This window comes from Lycium barbarum, chromosome 3, assembly GCF_019175385.1.
Source record: "Lycium barbarum isolate Lr01 chromosome 3, ASM1917538v2, whole genome shotgun sequence".
NCBI lineage: Eukaryota > Viridiplantae > Streptophyta > Magnoliopsida > Solanales > Solanaceae > Lycium > Lycium barbarum.
The window spans coordinates 131,468,379-131,484,686 of NC_083339.1; positions in this window are offsets into that span (position 1 = coordinate 131,468,379).

The following is a 16,308-nucleotide window of genomic DNA, read 5'->3' on the forward strand; positions in this document are numbered from 1 at the left end:
GCGGGACATTTTATTTACAATTTGACAAGGCTTTGTAGTTAACCACTTGGCCATTTTTATCAGCCCGTTTTCCTTTTGATCAGCCAAATATGGAGCCCATTTCATCAGGTCCAATCCGCAACCCACTATCCAAATTACCCGACCCGGCCCACATCTTCAACTTCACTAGCCTAAACCTAAATGAACACAGCCGCACAACCGTTTTGCTCTGATTTCTTTCCTTTTTCAACAAAGGTCCGTTTTTCCTCAATAATGGCAGATCTTTGTTGCCCCCATTTTCGTGCAAATACTTTCCTCTCTCATCTTCAACGAATTTGGTCAACATAAATGGCCAAAAACCCTTTTGAAATTTCTGAAAAATAAAGCAACTTCAGAGATTTGATTTTGATTTTTTAAATAGCTAATTCAACTTTGAAATCCCGCTCAAAATCATTAACCCTAACACTCTTCTGTCACGACCCAACCCCGTAGGCCGTGACTAGTGTCCGTGCTGGACACCCATACGTACCCAATAACCCCAAACTAGCATATTAACAGAATATATCAATACAATGATCAATTGGCACTGCTAGTTGTCACAGATGAACAGTTATAGCACAAGGAAGCCGATAAGGCTATCACAGATCATATCAACCCAAAACATATACAGAACCCACACAAGTATGTCTACAGACCTCTACAGAACATGACAGAATCATAAGGCGGGACAGGGCCCCGTTATACCCCTGAATAGCATACATATATACAACAGCAGCAGACTGTACCAAGGTATAGGCTCTGACAAAAGAGCTCTCCGGAATAGCAGAATAGATGTCCTAGACAGGCAGGTCAGCAAATCTGTTGTCAGTACCTGCGCGGCATGAAAACGCAGCACCCGAAGAAAGGGGGTCAGTACGAAATATGTACTGAGTATGTAAAGCACGGAACGTAATAAACAAAGTCATAATCAAAGCAGAAGATACAGAAAATGAACGGAATATCCAGATTAGCAAAATGCTGATCATAAAGCATAAGTAGTACTTGCAGAAAACGTTTGTCATACCTGGTTCCATTACGGAACAAAATCATAACCGGAACAGAATGTACAGAAAAGTGAGTGTGATGTCCAGAGTATTAAATGCATATTTTCAAAACATAAAGAGTGAGTACAGAAACATATGCCATATCATATCCGGCCCCTGCCAAGGGACTCGGCAGACAGAACGTGGTCACCCCCCGACGCTGGTGCCACAACACATAAGGATCAGAAAAGGGGGAATAACCCTGTAACATAACATATCATATCAGATGGCCATATCAGATCATATCATATCATAATGTGTGTACATGGCACAGCATACTCCATAACCCATGTACATGTATACCTGCCCCCTCACATCGAGGCACGGTGAACAATGCAGAGGAATACGCTTGAGAACATATCCTGGCCCGGGCTCAGTGGGGGAAACATTGAGGCATCCACGAACGGAGTAGTGAGAAACTAAATGCAATAAAAATAACATATATATTTCCAGAGACTCAATGAGGCATATCGAATGACAAATCAAATCAATGAAGTCGGACGGAGTCATAGTAAGTGAATCTCGGATGTCATAATGAGTTACGGAGGCATAATCTTTCCGAGATCGTTTCCAAGATCCAAAACGATTTATAAGACGTAATGGAGTATTAAAAATGATTTTTATTTAGAAGTTAAAACCTTTCCTTTAAAGCCGCTCAAAGACAAGTCATAAACACAAAAGGGTAAAATCGGAAATAGTGGGCCCACCTCGGGACAACCGAAGCGGTGGGCTCAAATTACATATTTTAAGCTTATGGGGTCACCTATAGAGGTACTAGGGATATTTCATAACATTCTAAACAATTTGTGAAAGTTTGCCTAATTCTTCCAACAAAGCATTCCTAAAGGGTTCAATTCTATTGAATGAAAAAGTGACAATTTCAAACGCGGATTCCGATGGACAGAATATATTCCGAGACTCAATTCCGATCCTAGTACACCTAGGACATGCCAAAAGAAGAATCGGGATAGCTTTACATACCTTGTATGCTCTTTACGCCTTTCCAAATTCAATTCTCGTTTCGTCCAAAATCTGCAATTGGTCACATTTACCAATTCTCAATTTCCAATCTTTAAGTATTCAATCTTTATTCATAATTGCCTACAGAAATTTGGGCAGCATCTCCCCTATACATATAGCATCCCCGAGAATTTAACTCGGCCAAAACAATCAACAACAACCCAACAACAACACCAACACCAACAACAATCAATATAGGACACAATATAACACAACTAGTCTCTTTCCGACATAATGCAAGAACTTTCATTCCGACTTCCCATTTCCAAACCAATCTCAATGTTTTCATATTCATTATTAATCTAGATTATCACAATATAATTTGGAAGCATTTCATATCATTTCCACAAAATATTCACAAGATATACAAAATATACAAACTTTCCACCAAAGTCATAATTCATCCAAAACTTCTAATATTCAACCTACATATCCATAACATATTTCCATCTTCCAATTTCATCAACCATAATCATAATTCACATCTTAACAACTTCATTTCCATAATATCACAAAATCATTCTAAAGTGACATAATCTTCTACATTCCAACTTCAACCAAAATTCATTCAACTTTCATTCCCAATATAATTTTCACCATAACCACAACTAGAATACAACATAAAATTCAACTCATATATGTATACAACATATATACACTCACGGCTACATATATATATATATACAGTTTGTAAACTTCCATATTTCCATAGTTTCTACTCATTTCCATATACTACAACACAAACAAACCTTCATAACATAATGAAAAGGTATGAATTCTTACCTTTTTCTCCAATCTTCTTCACTTGTCCAAAGTGTGAGATTGATGAAACTAATGCTCAATCTTCCAAAACAACTACACCAAGTTGTAGAGGGACCTTGAATTAGTAGGAATTCAACAAGAAAATAATTTTAGAGGCAAGATTTTGAGGGATGATTTTTCTATGGCCAAACCCGAAATGGCTCTTATGTTGTTGCTCTTGTTTTTCTTCTTTTCTTTCTCTTGAAAGTTCTAGGGGATTTAATGAATAATTGCCCCTTTTATTATTTAGCACATGGAAATTAATTAAAATCATGGGCTTGGGCCATGGCATGGCCGGTCACCCCTCTCCAAGTTGGGCCAATTTTTTTTCTTTTCATTTTTTTGGGCCAACTCGGTTGGTCCGAGTTGGGCCTAGCCCACTGACCTTTCGACTTTAAAACGTTCATATCTCCTTGTACCGACGTCACCTGGGAACCCACGACCTATGGATGGAAAACTAATTCAATTATCTACAACTTCTATTTATTGGTATTGTTCCAAATTACAAACGTATAATACCTTTTTTGCCCCTCAAAGTCAGGTCACCCGAAAACGTTTTCTTAAAAATATTCGTTTGGAGGGCTTCCACTTTGATTTGGCCCAAGGGCACTTCATGAGTTGTGTTTAACTTTACATATGTGATTCATATGACTTTTCAGATGTTCCAAAAAAATCTCGGTGTGTGGGTCCCACCCCAGGAGATAATCCGAGGTTAAAAAATACGGGATATAACATCTTCTTCCACCTATAAATATATCTCTAACTCCTAAGCCGACAGGGGTTTTGGAGGGGGGGGGGGGGGGGGACATCGGAAAAAGAAAGAGGGTTTTTGGGAATCTGGGTTGGGTACCAAAATTCCTAATTGAGGCTTTCATTCAAAACTTAATCCCGTTTAATCAACAAATCAATTTTAAGTAGAGTTGCCAACAAAGTCCAGTTTGATTACTCTTGTTTTAAAACCTTCTTTTGCATCATGTGTTTGGATGTGTTGAGGTTTGCACTCGAAAAGAATTCGAGCGTCGTTCGCGTTCGAGCGCAGATCCGAGACCCCGCGTCCTGTTCTCTGCACACGAAGAAGTTCAGAAACCCTCCTTCTCCTTCTGCTTTAAGTTCTGTTCTATGTAAACTTACGTAGTTAAATTAGTTTAATTTAGTGTGGTTCTGATTTGGTATGATGATTAGCTACTTGGCTAAGTATGTTTTATTAGTCCAGTTTGTCGAGATATATGAGCTATATCATGTAATTAATCTGCCTTAACGGGGTTATGTCTGTTAGTTTAGCTGGTTGTTTAGCGTGTTGATTATTTCACTTAGTTAAGCACGATTATGCATTAGTTAGCCCAGTTCTTCTTTGTTCAGAATGTTTATGTGTTTGGATTGAATCTCATTTGCTTTAAAATCTAACAAGGATCAATGCCACATTTTGTCTTTAATATGTGATAATAGGTAGTTGTGTTAACGCTAATATATTCAAGTCGAATGTCCTTTAAAGTGTCCTGTCAAAAAGTAAATTGTGTGCCTAAAAATCTGAATTTTCGATCTTTGAAGCCACAATGATTCTATGTTTATATAGATAATTAGTGAATTAGCCGTAAAGCTTGATCAATTTCTTTGGAAGTCCTCGTCTCATTTCTTCCAACTGATTTGGCCCAAACTAATGCATGTTTCAGTTATATAATTTCTTGGTATTTAATCAGTAGTTAGACAACTTTGCTCGACTGTTTTGCCTTGGCAGTAGGCCTGCTTATAAGCACCTTTGATGTCTGCTCGCATTAGTTAGTTCCCTTTTAGTTTTAAAGCGAATAATTTGAATGAGCCTCAAACTCTTGGATGTATCATGCTATCTTTTAGGATCTGTTTTTACCCAGAAGTATAGTATGATTAAGCTTCATTTCTGAAACGATTACAATTTGGTTTAACCAATCATTATGTTTTGTGGGCTGCTGGTCTTTTACGATGTTATCTCAAACCCATTTTAAGCCTCAGATCTCTCTTTTGAACTGAAAAGATACCTGATGTGTTTTTTTTTCTTTCTTTTCCTCTCTGAGAACTAGCTGAAAGCTTCAAATATCAAATGTCACTTGTTTTCCTTTCTTTGTAGCTGCAAAGTTCACTGGAAGTTGTTTGAATTTCCAAAATCTTTAAGGGTGTCAATTCCTATCTTAAAACATGAGTTTCTCTTTTAGGATATTTCATTGTTGTTTAAGTTTGATTAAAGAGTTGGAAATAGATAGTTAAATTACTAAGTGCTTTCTTTCTTGTTTAGAAGAACCTTTCGGATCCATTGTGGTGTGGGCTGGTTCTGTTTTGGTTCTGTATACAACCGTATACATGATTTTTTTTTTTTAGTTTAAATACCTTAGCATGATCTCCCCTTTGTTTGTTTCTATTTGGTATGTTTGGCTTCTGTGGAGTGTTAAAAGTGGGAAGGCTCGAGATATTCAGTTTCATACCCATTTGCATGTATATCAGTCGGTATATTTAGTATATAAGGGGTATACCGCCCTGTTAGTAAAATGGTCGATTGAGCCTTGGAAACTTTGGGCTCTGTTTTATATTCTTTAGCAATTGGGCCTGCCCATTATCATTTACCAGAATACTTAAAGCTATTTACCAGAATAGCTTCTGAAATCTTCAAGTCTTTGAGGACACAGACATGATATGTTTGGGCCTGCTTCTGAAATCTTTAAGTCATACCAGAATAGCTTTAGCGAGAGTAATTTAACATTACGTGACGTAATGTAAACATTTAATGGACCGACTTGGATTTTCCAACTACTTTATATGATGATATGCTTTTATCCCTGTGCTATATAAATATCGTGCCCTCTTATGCATTGAAGTTGAAAATAAGTATCGTGTGATTCTTTTAGTTTCCATCTTCATATATTATTCCAAATCAGATTCCTCCTCTAATTATTTTGTCTCTTTCCTGTTTTTGCATGTACAACCGGAGCCGAAGAGTTTCACTTTGAAACTCAACGACATTGCTTACGAGGTTCGCACCCCTCCATTGTCTACCCTCTTATTTTGCTTGATCGGAGAATTTGCAGAATATCGCTACTCCTTACGAAGGCCAAAATGTCTTTTATCATTCTATATTCCTTTGACTTGCTCATTAGTGTGTTTAAAACTCCCTATATGACTAACCTTTTGTTTCCATTTTTATGTCATTGATTGTAAACCTGAGGTACTACATAGTTTATGGCCAAGTTTCACTTAAGGATCTGTTGCAGTTAATAATGGACCGCATGCGTTTTGTTTGGAATAGGACATTTAGAATGTAAAGGAAATTGGGCAAGTAATTAGTTATCTTCGTTCACCCTCGATTTAGAATTTGATTAAACGTTTTTTTTTCACTGAAGTAATTTAGGTCGCAAATCAATCCTCATTCTAACGAACAAATCTAGTCTTTCTTTGAATACCAATCGCCTTTAGGCCATAAATCCGATGCTGTATTTGTTTTTAACAAAAAAGAAGCTTTTGAGTTTATAAAATCATTTTAGTACTATCTGGTTTTACTAAAATGGATTTTCACAATAAAACATCAATTTGGATATTTAGCTTATGTACATGTTCATTTTATACTTTGCATATAATCTTTTTAAATTAACCTTAAGTCCAGTCGGTTAACCATTGTTAATGGATCTTAAAGGATGCCCAATACCTTCCCTTTAGATTAATTGAACCCTTACCTAGAATCTTAAGTTTCTTAGACATTAAAACGGAGTTAACTTTAGATAATTACTTTCATTAACCTTAGGTGCCCTAATTCACCATAAATAATTAGGTGGCGACTCCCTAACTTTAATTAACCCCGGAATTACCGGAATGTTATAAGCCATTTTGACTCCGGTTAAAATAGGGTATAACACCAAAAACCGGCTTGGTTTGACTTGATTTGGTTTTAAATTTTAAAAAGCCGATAACATTTGGTTTGGTTTGGTGTTAAACCAAAAAAACCCGAACCAAAACCGAACCAAACCGATAGATACATACATATTTAATATATATATATATATATATATATATATATATATATATATATATATATATATATATATATATATATATCTTCTTCAAAATTTTGGCTCAGACCAAGTCCAGTATAAATTCAAATAATTAGAAAGAAAAGTGTAGCCCATTTAAGTTTAAGGTAAAATGAAATAAAAATTTGCTAAAAGTAAAATAAAATTTCCCCCCTATCCAGTTTTACGGTTCCCTCTTTTACATGCAAGCTAAACTAATACTAATAAACTAGCATTTTATTCGTAACAAATTAAAGGGAAGAAAATGACAATTGTAATTTAAAAAGATTTGATAGATGACTTTGTTTTTCTGTTTATCATTTTCCGTTTTAACTTCTGTGCTTTTTTCTCAAGCTTAATAAACACGATGAGTCTAGATAACAAAACTTCCGGAGGGCTGCGTAATATCAAAAGGCTATATGTAGGAAGGTAACTAGAATCATGAAAAGTAGATGTTATGTTTCTGTAATTCTTATACCCATAGTCATAGGCCTATACCTAAATAAAGTTAATGAAATAATTAAGAAGATTCTTAGATTTGAATGGATCACGTCAAAGCCCTATTTAGTTACCATTTAATTCAAAGGTTCTTTGTATTAATACATTCTTAAAATCCAAAAAAATCACAAAAATCGAACCAAACCGATAAAACCGACAAAATCGAAAAAACCGAAACCGATAGAATTTGTACTATAATGGTTTGGTTTGGTTTGAATATTAAAAAAAAATCGACTTAATTGGTTTGGTTTAGTTTTAATCAAAAATCGAGTCAAACCGAACCGTGAACACCCCTAGTATTTAATAATAAGAGTAAAATAGATATAAAATGATAAATTATCTCTTGGCCAAACTAGATAAGTAAAAGTATGACTACTTTATTTCTGTCGCAACAATGTCCATGGTGAAAATGTGTGTTATCGCCAAGCACTAATTTTAAGGTTTGTAGCTTTAATTTACCTCGCCATTTTTCAGGGCAAAAGCTTCTCTCCATTTCTCTGTTTTTTCCCCTCTTAAACATGCCTTCTGTGGATTGATTTTTCACCCATGATGATAGCTTTGGTGATGTGGCAGAAATTAAAGCCAGCACCGAAGAAAATTGGACCAATATTTAACTGGAGGGGATCCCAACCCTCTCCCTTTTGGGTTTAGGGTCATACGATATGAAGTTTTTTGGTCTACATAATAATAAACTTGAATTTAGATTTAGCTTCTTTTGAAGTAACTGGATTCTTTAATTTGAGCTTGCAGCGCAAATTCTATGCATCTAATTAAAATATTGCAAATGGACATCAAAGTTGTATAGGGACTGACTCAAACAGAGATTGCCTTGACATGATATTAATCTTTTCTGCTTATTTGAAATTTATTTATTAATTTTGAGTTAACCATACAACCAGAGATTAGTATCCTGGTAATTATCTTATCGTGAAATGAAAAGAAAAATTACAGAACGTGAAGCACAAAAATGTTTCCGATGGCTTCACGAAATTTTTCGCTCTATCAAGGCCTTCGGATCTTTATAGAGAATAGCTGTTTCCACATTTTGATAGTACTCATTAATTGAAAGAAATTAATCTCAAGAAAGGGTAAATTGTCAAATTATATTTTGTTTATATTAGTAATATAGGTTTAAAGAATTATTACAAAGAAATAATAATAAGGGACGTAAGCATAATATCATAAAATAGAAGGAAGATTAGTGTAATGGAGTGATACCTGAGGAGAGGTTAGTGTAATGGAGCGAAACTCGAAGGAGGTCTCTGAAATTACAAAGGAATAAATTATACCTTTTCTCCGGTTAAAGACAACCAAAGTACTCTTGGAATAGTGGAAGCAAAACCATGAGAGCCACTCAATAATAATGTAAAATTTCCCGAAAATAAAACTGCCGTATTTTTCCTCAATTGGGAGTTTGGTTGAATAATGTTTTCCTTCTTCGGTTTAAATTCTTTGCTTTTTGGTTTTTCAAATTTTAAGTTTTAGGTTTTCTTTATTTTTTACTTTTCTAATATATATAAGTGCGGTGGGAGTACGAACATGGCTTCCCATGCTTGCACCACATGCTTTAAAAATACCCATTTTTCTTCTTTGTCAATACTTTAAACGTAAAGAGAGGACGAACAATAGCAATGCAAATTTGTACCAAAAGTTATATAAATTATACACTTTAACCAACTACTTTTTTATCCCACTTGGACATATGTCATAGTACTAAGTATTTATTCTCTTCTCATGTATATATGTATGCACTTCAATTTTAATTCTCCTACATATAACTTGTGCACTTTTGACTTTTCACGTTCTTCAAGAATTAATAAATCAAGTATATATTTTATCATAATATCCACATTTATTGGTGTATAGTCTCAATAGCCTCAAAAAATGATTTGAAAATGAGTAATTAATGCGAAGGATAAAATAAGAAAAAGAAAAATTTCCTTTTCTTGATATGTTAATGTGGTCAAGTAAAAGTGAAGAGAGGGAGTGACTTTTATCCCCGTTTTCCTTCTTTATCAATACTTTACTTATTTTACTCTCTTTTGCAGTATCTGATTATTGTTTCTTTACATTTATAAAATGTATTTCTTTATATTTTCATTTTGGAATTAAAATTTAGTGATTTACGATATAACATATATCTTTCTAATTTTTATTTCTTGTAACAATTTTTTTAATCTATAATTTTTAATATAAAAAATTATAATATATTTTTAAATTAATTTAATAAAAATATTTTATTAGTTTTCTTTTAAAAAATCCAATATATACAACAATGGTTCTTATGTTTGTATCTGAACAGTCAGTTAATTGAAATGGATATCAACCTGTCGGTATACATATAAGATATTAAAGAATTTAAAAGAAAAAAATCTAGAATCAAAATATTAATTTTCCCTCATATTCTTACTAATTTTCTTTTTCACATCAATGAACAACTTCCACTGTCATGACAATGAGAAAAAAGTCCGACTCTTTCCATCTCAAAGACTTAATTCCATCATATGTTTTTAATTTTTAAATTCCTTTTTTAATTATAACTAAAGTGATGGTACATAAAATACATTTTGTATATGTTGCTATATATAATAACAATTAGAATGTTTTTAAAAGTTATTTTCAAAATACAAACCTTAAATACTGGCTAATTAAAGTAAATAGACATGGTCGGCCGTGCATCGCACGGGCATGTATTGCTAGTTAATATTCTAAGTCTCCCTCCCTAATAACGCTTCATAGACCTCATTTTTGGATGGGGCTTCTCTCTTTTTCCACTCTCTTCATTTTCCTCAAGTTTCTACTTAGATGAGAGACGCATGTCACAGTTACGAAATAAAGGTTAGGATTTAATTGTCCAAAGCGAAATCTTAATCATGGTTAGAATAATAATTATTTCCTTTATGAAATTGGCAATCCCACAATTCTCGCTAAAACATTATCTGATTCATAAATATATTTAATTTTTTCTCACTTTTCCTTCTTTATTACGTGTTCCTTTTTTTGAACAGGTTTTGTTTTTATTTTTGTACAGATACTAAATTACAATTTCCCTATTCTTTTCCCTAGTTCATCTTTACATTACTATCAACTATTAGAAAAATAGGCATCATTAGTTTAGTGGGAAATGGGAAGTGGGAACAGTAATACCAAATTGAATCAACATTTAATATTTTAATTTTAAATTAAAAAGAATCTGTATGATGTTAATTTTCTTTATTTTTGATATAACTCATAGTTGCAGATAATTTTTCGCAATAAAGTTGCTATAAAAATGAATAGAATAAAAACCATAAGTGCTGCCATGTCTTAAATGTCCTACGAAAAAAATGTAATTATAAAAGAGTTATTACACAATTTGACAAAATGTAGATATTCATGATATGTGTAATTAAGAAAAAAAAGGAACGCGTAATAAAGATGGAAAAGTGATAAAAAATTAAAATATATATTTATGAATGAGATAATATTTTAGCTAGATTTGTGGGATTGACAAAAAAAATTAGAGTAAATTATTATTCTAACCATGATTAAGATTTTATTTTGGACAATTAAATCCTAACCTTAATTCTTAACTATGACATGCGTCTCTCATCTAAATAGAAACTTGAGGAAAATGGAGAAAGTGGAAATGGAGAGGAGCCCCATCCACAACTCAATTTTGACATCTTTTTTGTGCAACTCCACTAATTAAATTATTCAAATTGCCTATAATTAGTCTTTTACGTGTATTATATTCCAAACGGCTAAGCTATTCCTGCTTAGAATTCTATGAATAAGGACATATCAGAATTAATTAAGAAGATATTTTTAGAAGGTAATTATGTCGAAAAAAGTGGTATGTATTTAATTCATCGAAATCTTGTTAAGACATCCTAAAAGAATTAGGTAGACGACTTAAGATAGTTTTTAGGCTTAAGATAGTTTTTAGGCTTAACAAGATGGTTTGACACCAACATTTGGCAAATTAGTAAGCTAAAAAGATTAGTAATTACTTGGTTATTAGGTCTTTAGAGTAATGTTGTTGTCATGTAGCTTAAATGTGAACAATGAAGTAACATGGGTGACGATGGAAATCACATGTGTGTTTGTTAAGGCAAGCAAGACATAACTTGTCTCTCTTTGAATTTCTATTACCAGCATTTTTACAAGTTAGGCTTGCATCTTAGTATTAAAGCTCTTCTTGGATTTTGCACTTCCTTTTTGTGCTAAGTATTTCTTTTGAATTTATATGGTGCATTTTTATCCTTGAATACAAGAAGATCAAGGACGATTCAACCTTGATGGTGAGAGTGAAACTACTTCTTTCTTGAATGCAATCGGGTAAATATCTCCAATCCTCATATCAAATACTATGGAACTTTTGTTTTTGTTCTTAATTATGTACCCTTCAAAAAATTTAGATTAAAGCTAAAATATCTAACTTATTTGTATTAATTATGTTAATTTAACAAGAATTTGAATTTGAGATCTTTTTTTTATTATCTAGCGTCCCATTAGCTAATTTTTATTTTACAAAGATTTTTATGTCTCTTGTAGAAGAGTTGTATTTTGTTGATGCTATGAACTTTAGATATGGAGTACTATTTTATGTTTTAAAATTAATTTTTTAATTTATTCAAATGTCATTTAATTTGTATAAAAAATATCCAAAGCTCATTATGTTTATATATAGTTTTCGTAAAATATGCATGGATATGGAATATTTTAAAAGTATTTAGTGAGGCATATAATCAGGAATTCATTTAGGACGAAATTATTTATTTTCACTAATAAATTATTTTTCATCAATAAAATTAAAATGTAATAATAAAAACTTTAGTCACAAAATAAATATAATAAGAAAATTTAATCATGGATATTGTGACAATGTAACTACTATATAGAAATGAGAATGTTGGGGTTTTGTCATCCCCACAAACTTGCATACCCCATTGCAAGCTTAACATGTGTTGTCCAACTTTTAGATTTATTGTCCCATTTTATTTTGCCCTTGAGTTAATTTCATGAAAAATTTAAATCCCATAACTACCTCTAAGACTTATTTATTAGTAATAGCTACCCTTATTTTTAATTATATTTGGTAGCTTAATTATTTATCAAATTACCATCTATAGCTTGTTTTTGTAACTGCAGTGTATTTCCCTAAAAATAAGGTACCTCTCTCCTACTTACCCACAATTTTTTTTTTCCAAATATTTTTCTCTCACCTATCAAATCTTTTTTCTCCCTCACCCCTCTTTCTCTCTCCGTTCCATCTCCTAGTCCTTTAAATTGATTTTTTTTTACCTATCAAATTTATTTTCTCCCTCACCTCTCTTTCTCTCTCTGTTCCATCACCTACCCTAGATCTCATTTTCTCTTACAAATCAGAAGAATCCTACAGTAGTAACAGTAGCCATGGTCGACAACGAAGTGAAGCCATGGTCGACGTTTGGGTATTACACTTTGTTGTAAATATAGTGAATGTTCCAAATATAGAGCCTATTTTTACTACACTTTGTTTTCACGACTTTTGTATTTCGCTGTATTTCAATGTATTTCTGCATTTTGTATTTCTAATTTATGAAACAATTTCTGATATATTTCATTGTATTCCATTGTATATACGCATACTACAACTTTATATGTCTTAAACAATTAACCATATTTCATTATATTTCAGTGTATATTTTTCTGTATTTGGAAGTTTTTAGATCTTTAGTGATTTTTGAATTCAAAAAGTTTTGATTGTGATAAAAGTTGAGAGAGATTCGCGAGCTTTTATGGAAGAATAACCGTTTTACGTGATTTATGAGAAGTTTTAAATTGAATCCCATAATTTTTTTTAATAAAAAACTGTTCCATAAATAGGGCCTGATTTTACTCTTCAGTGATTTGTGTGAAATATGATTGATTTAATTTGCTTACTATTTAAAAAAGGAAAAGAATATTATGTTCCAAAAATATAGCTTATTTTTTCTCTTAGAATTTTTTTAAAAAATATGTTCCAAAAATAAAGCCTAAATTTACTCTAACGTGTTTTGTATTTCTCTGTATTTCGCTATATTTCACTATATTTCAAAAATATGAAATACAACTGAATCCTACATTTATATTTTTGTGTTGTAAATATAGTGAATGTTCCAAATATAGAGCCTCTTTTTACTACACTTTGTTTTCACGACTTTTGTATTTCGCTGTATTTCAATGTATTTCTGCATTTTGTATTTCTAATTTATGAAACAATTTCTGATATATTTCATTGTATTCCATTGTATATACACATACTACAACTTTATATTTCTTAAACAATTAACCATATTTCATTATATTTCAGTGTATATTTTCTGTATTTGGAAGTTTTTAGATCTTTAGTGATTTTTGAATTCAAAAAGTTTTGATTGTAATAAAAGTTGAAAGAGATTTGTGAGCTTTTATGGAAGAATAACCGTTTTACGTGATTTATGAGAAGTTTTAAATTGAATCCCATAATTTTTTTAATAAAAAACTGTTCCATAAATAGGGCCTGATTTTACTCTTCAGTGATTTGTGTGAAATATGGTTGATTTAATTTACTTACTATTTAAAAAGGAAAAGAATATTATGTTCCAAAAATATAGCTTATTTTTTCTCTTCGAATTTTTTTAAAAAACATGTTCCAAAAATAGAGCCTAAATTTACTCTAACGTGTTTTGTATTTCTCTGTATTTCGCTATATTTCACTATATTTCAAAAATGTGAAATATAACTGAAATACAACAAAAAGCAGCTACGAATTGTAAATCTTCAACTTGTAGTTATAACTAGTTAGAAGCTATTAAAAGGTAGCTATTTGTGTAAGTTTCGCTTATTTCATATTGCTTCAATTGCCATCATGTAATTTTGTAAATAAGAGCAACTTTTGAGACATTTTGTAAAGCTCATATTACAATCTCCAACTCTTCTTGTGCTACTTATTTCTTTTTAAAGCTTTTCTTAATAATGTCACTTGATAACTTTACCTCAATTTATGTGATACTTTTTATTTATCGAGAGTTGATTTGATTTTAAGTTAAAATTAAATTAAATACAACAAGTTGCAACTTTTATCATATCAATATGATCAATAAATACGTTTTAAAATGTTTGTATTTCTCTGTATTTCGCTATATTTCACTATATTTCAAAAATGTGAAATATAACTGAAATACAACAAAAAGCAGCTACGAATTGTAAATCTTCAACTTGTAGTTATAACTAGTTAGAAGCTATTAAAAGGTAGCTATTTGTGTAAGTTTCGCTTATTTCATATTGCTTCAATTGCCATCATGTAATTTTGTAAATAAGAGCAACTTTTGAGACATTTTGTAAAGCTCATATTACAATCTCCAACTCTTCTTGTGCTACTTATTTCTTTTTAAAGCTTTTCTTAATAATGTCACTTGATAACTTTACCTCAATTTATGTGATACTTTTTATTTATCGAGAGTTGATTTGATTTTAAGTTAAAATTAAATTAAATACAACAAGTTGCAACTTTTATCATATCAATATGATCAATAAATACGTTTTAAAATGTTTGTATTTCTCTGTATTTCGCTATATTTCACTATATTTCAAAAATGTGAAATATAACTGAAATACAACAAAAAGCAGCTACGAATTGTAAATCTTCAACTTGTAGTTATAACTAGTTAGAAGCTATTAAAAGGTAGCTATTTGTGTAAGTTTCGCTTATTTCATATTGCTTCAATTGCCATCATGTAATTTTGTAAATAAGAGCAACTTTTGAGACATTTTGTAAAGCTCATATTACAATCTCCAACTCTTCTTGTGCTACTTATTTCTTTTTAAAGCTTTTCTTAATAATGTCACTTGATAACTTTACCTCAATTTATGTGATACTTTTTATTTATCGAGAGTTGATTTGATTTTAAGTTAAAATTAAATTAAATACAACAAGTTGCAACTTTTATCATATCAATATGATCAATAAATACGTTTTAAAATGTTTGTATTTCTCTGTATTTCGCTATATTTCACTATATTTCAAAAATGTGAAATATAACTGAAATACAACAAAAAGCAGCTACGAATTGTAAATCTTCAACTTGTAGTTATAACTAGTTAGAAGCTATTAAAAGGTAGCTATTTGTGTAAGTTTCGCTTATTTCATATTGCTTCAATTGCCATCATGTAATTTTGTAAATAAGAGCAACTTTTGAGACATTTTGTAAAGCTCATATTACAATCTCCAACTCTTCTTGTGCTACTTATTTCTTTTTAAAGCTTTTCTTAATAATGTCACTTGATAACTTTACCTCAATTTATGTGATACTTTTTATTTATCGAGAGTTGATTTGATTTTAAGTTAAAATTAAATTAAATACAACAAGTTGCAACTTTTATCATATCAATATGATCAATAAATACGTTTTAAAATGTTGGTCAAAGACAGAGAATCGAACCCACAACCATGGGCCCAATAATAGGCACCTCAACCGTTGTGCTGAGTTCTCCAATATGTTAAGGGGATGCAACATTAATATTTATACATGAATCAAAAAATTGACTCCATATATAGTGTAATTTTCCGACGAAGGGGGTTCGATTGACACCCCTTGCACCCCTATAATTCCGCTCCTGAGTTCACATAGTAAAAATTTTGAAAAATGAAAAGTACCATATAAATTGGGACAAAAGAAGTACGTTGCATCATATATGAGATTTTTTTGGGTAATTTAATCAAACCGAATTTGTATATTAATCTAAAATCTTATGAAAAAATATTAAAAGTGACATCACAACTTTTACTCCATTTATGATGATCCCACTAATAAAAGCCAAATATTTTTTTATACAAAAAATAATATCAATAGTAAAAACTAATAGTTATTAGATAAGTTCCACTTTCCTTGGATACGTAATTTCGCGTGGTATTA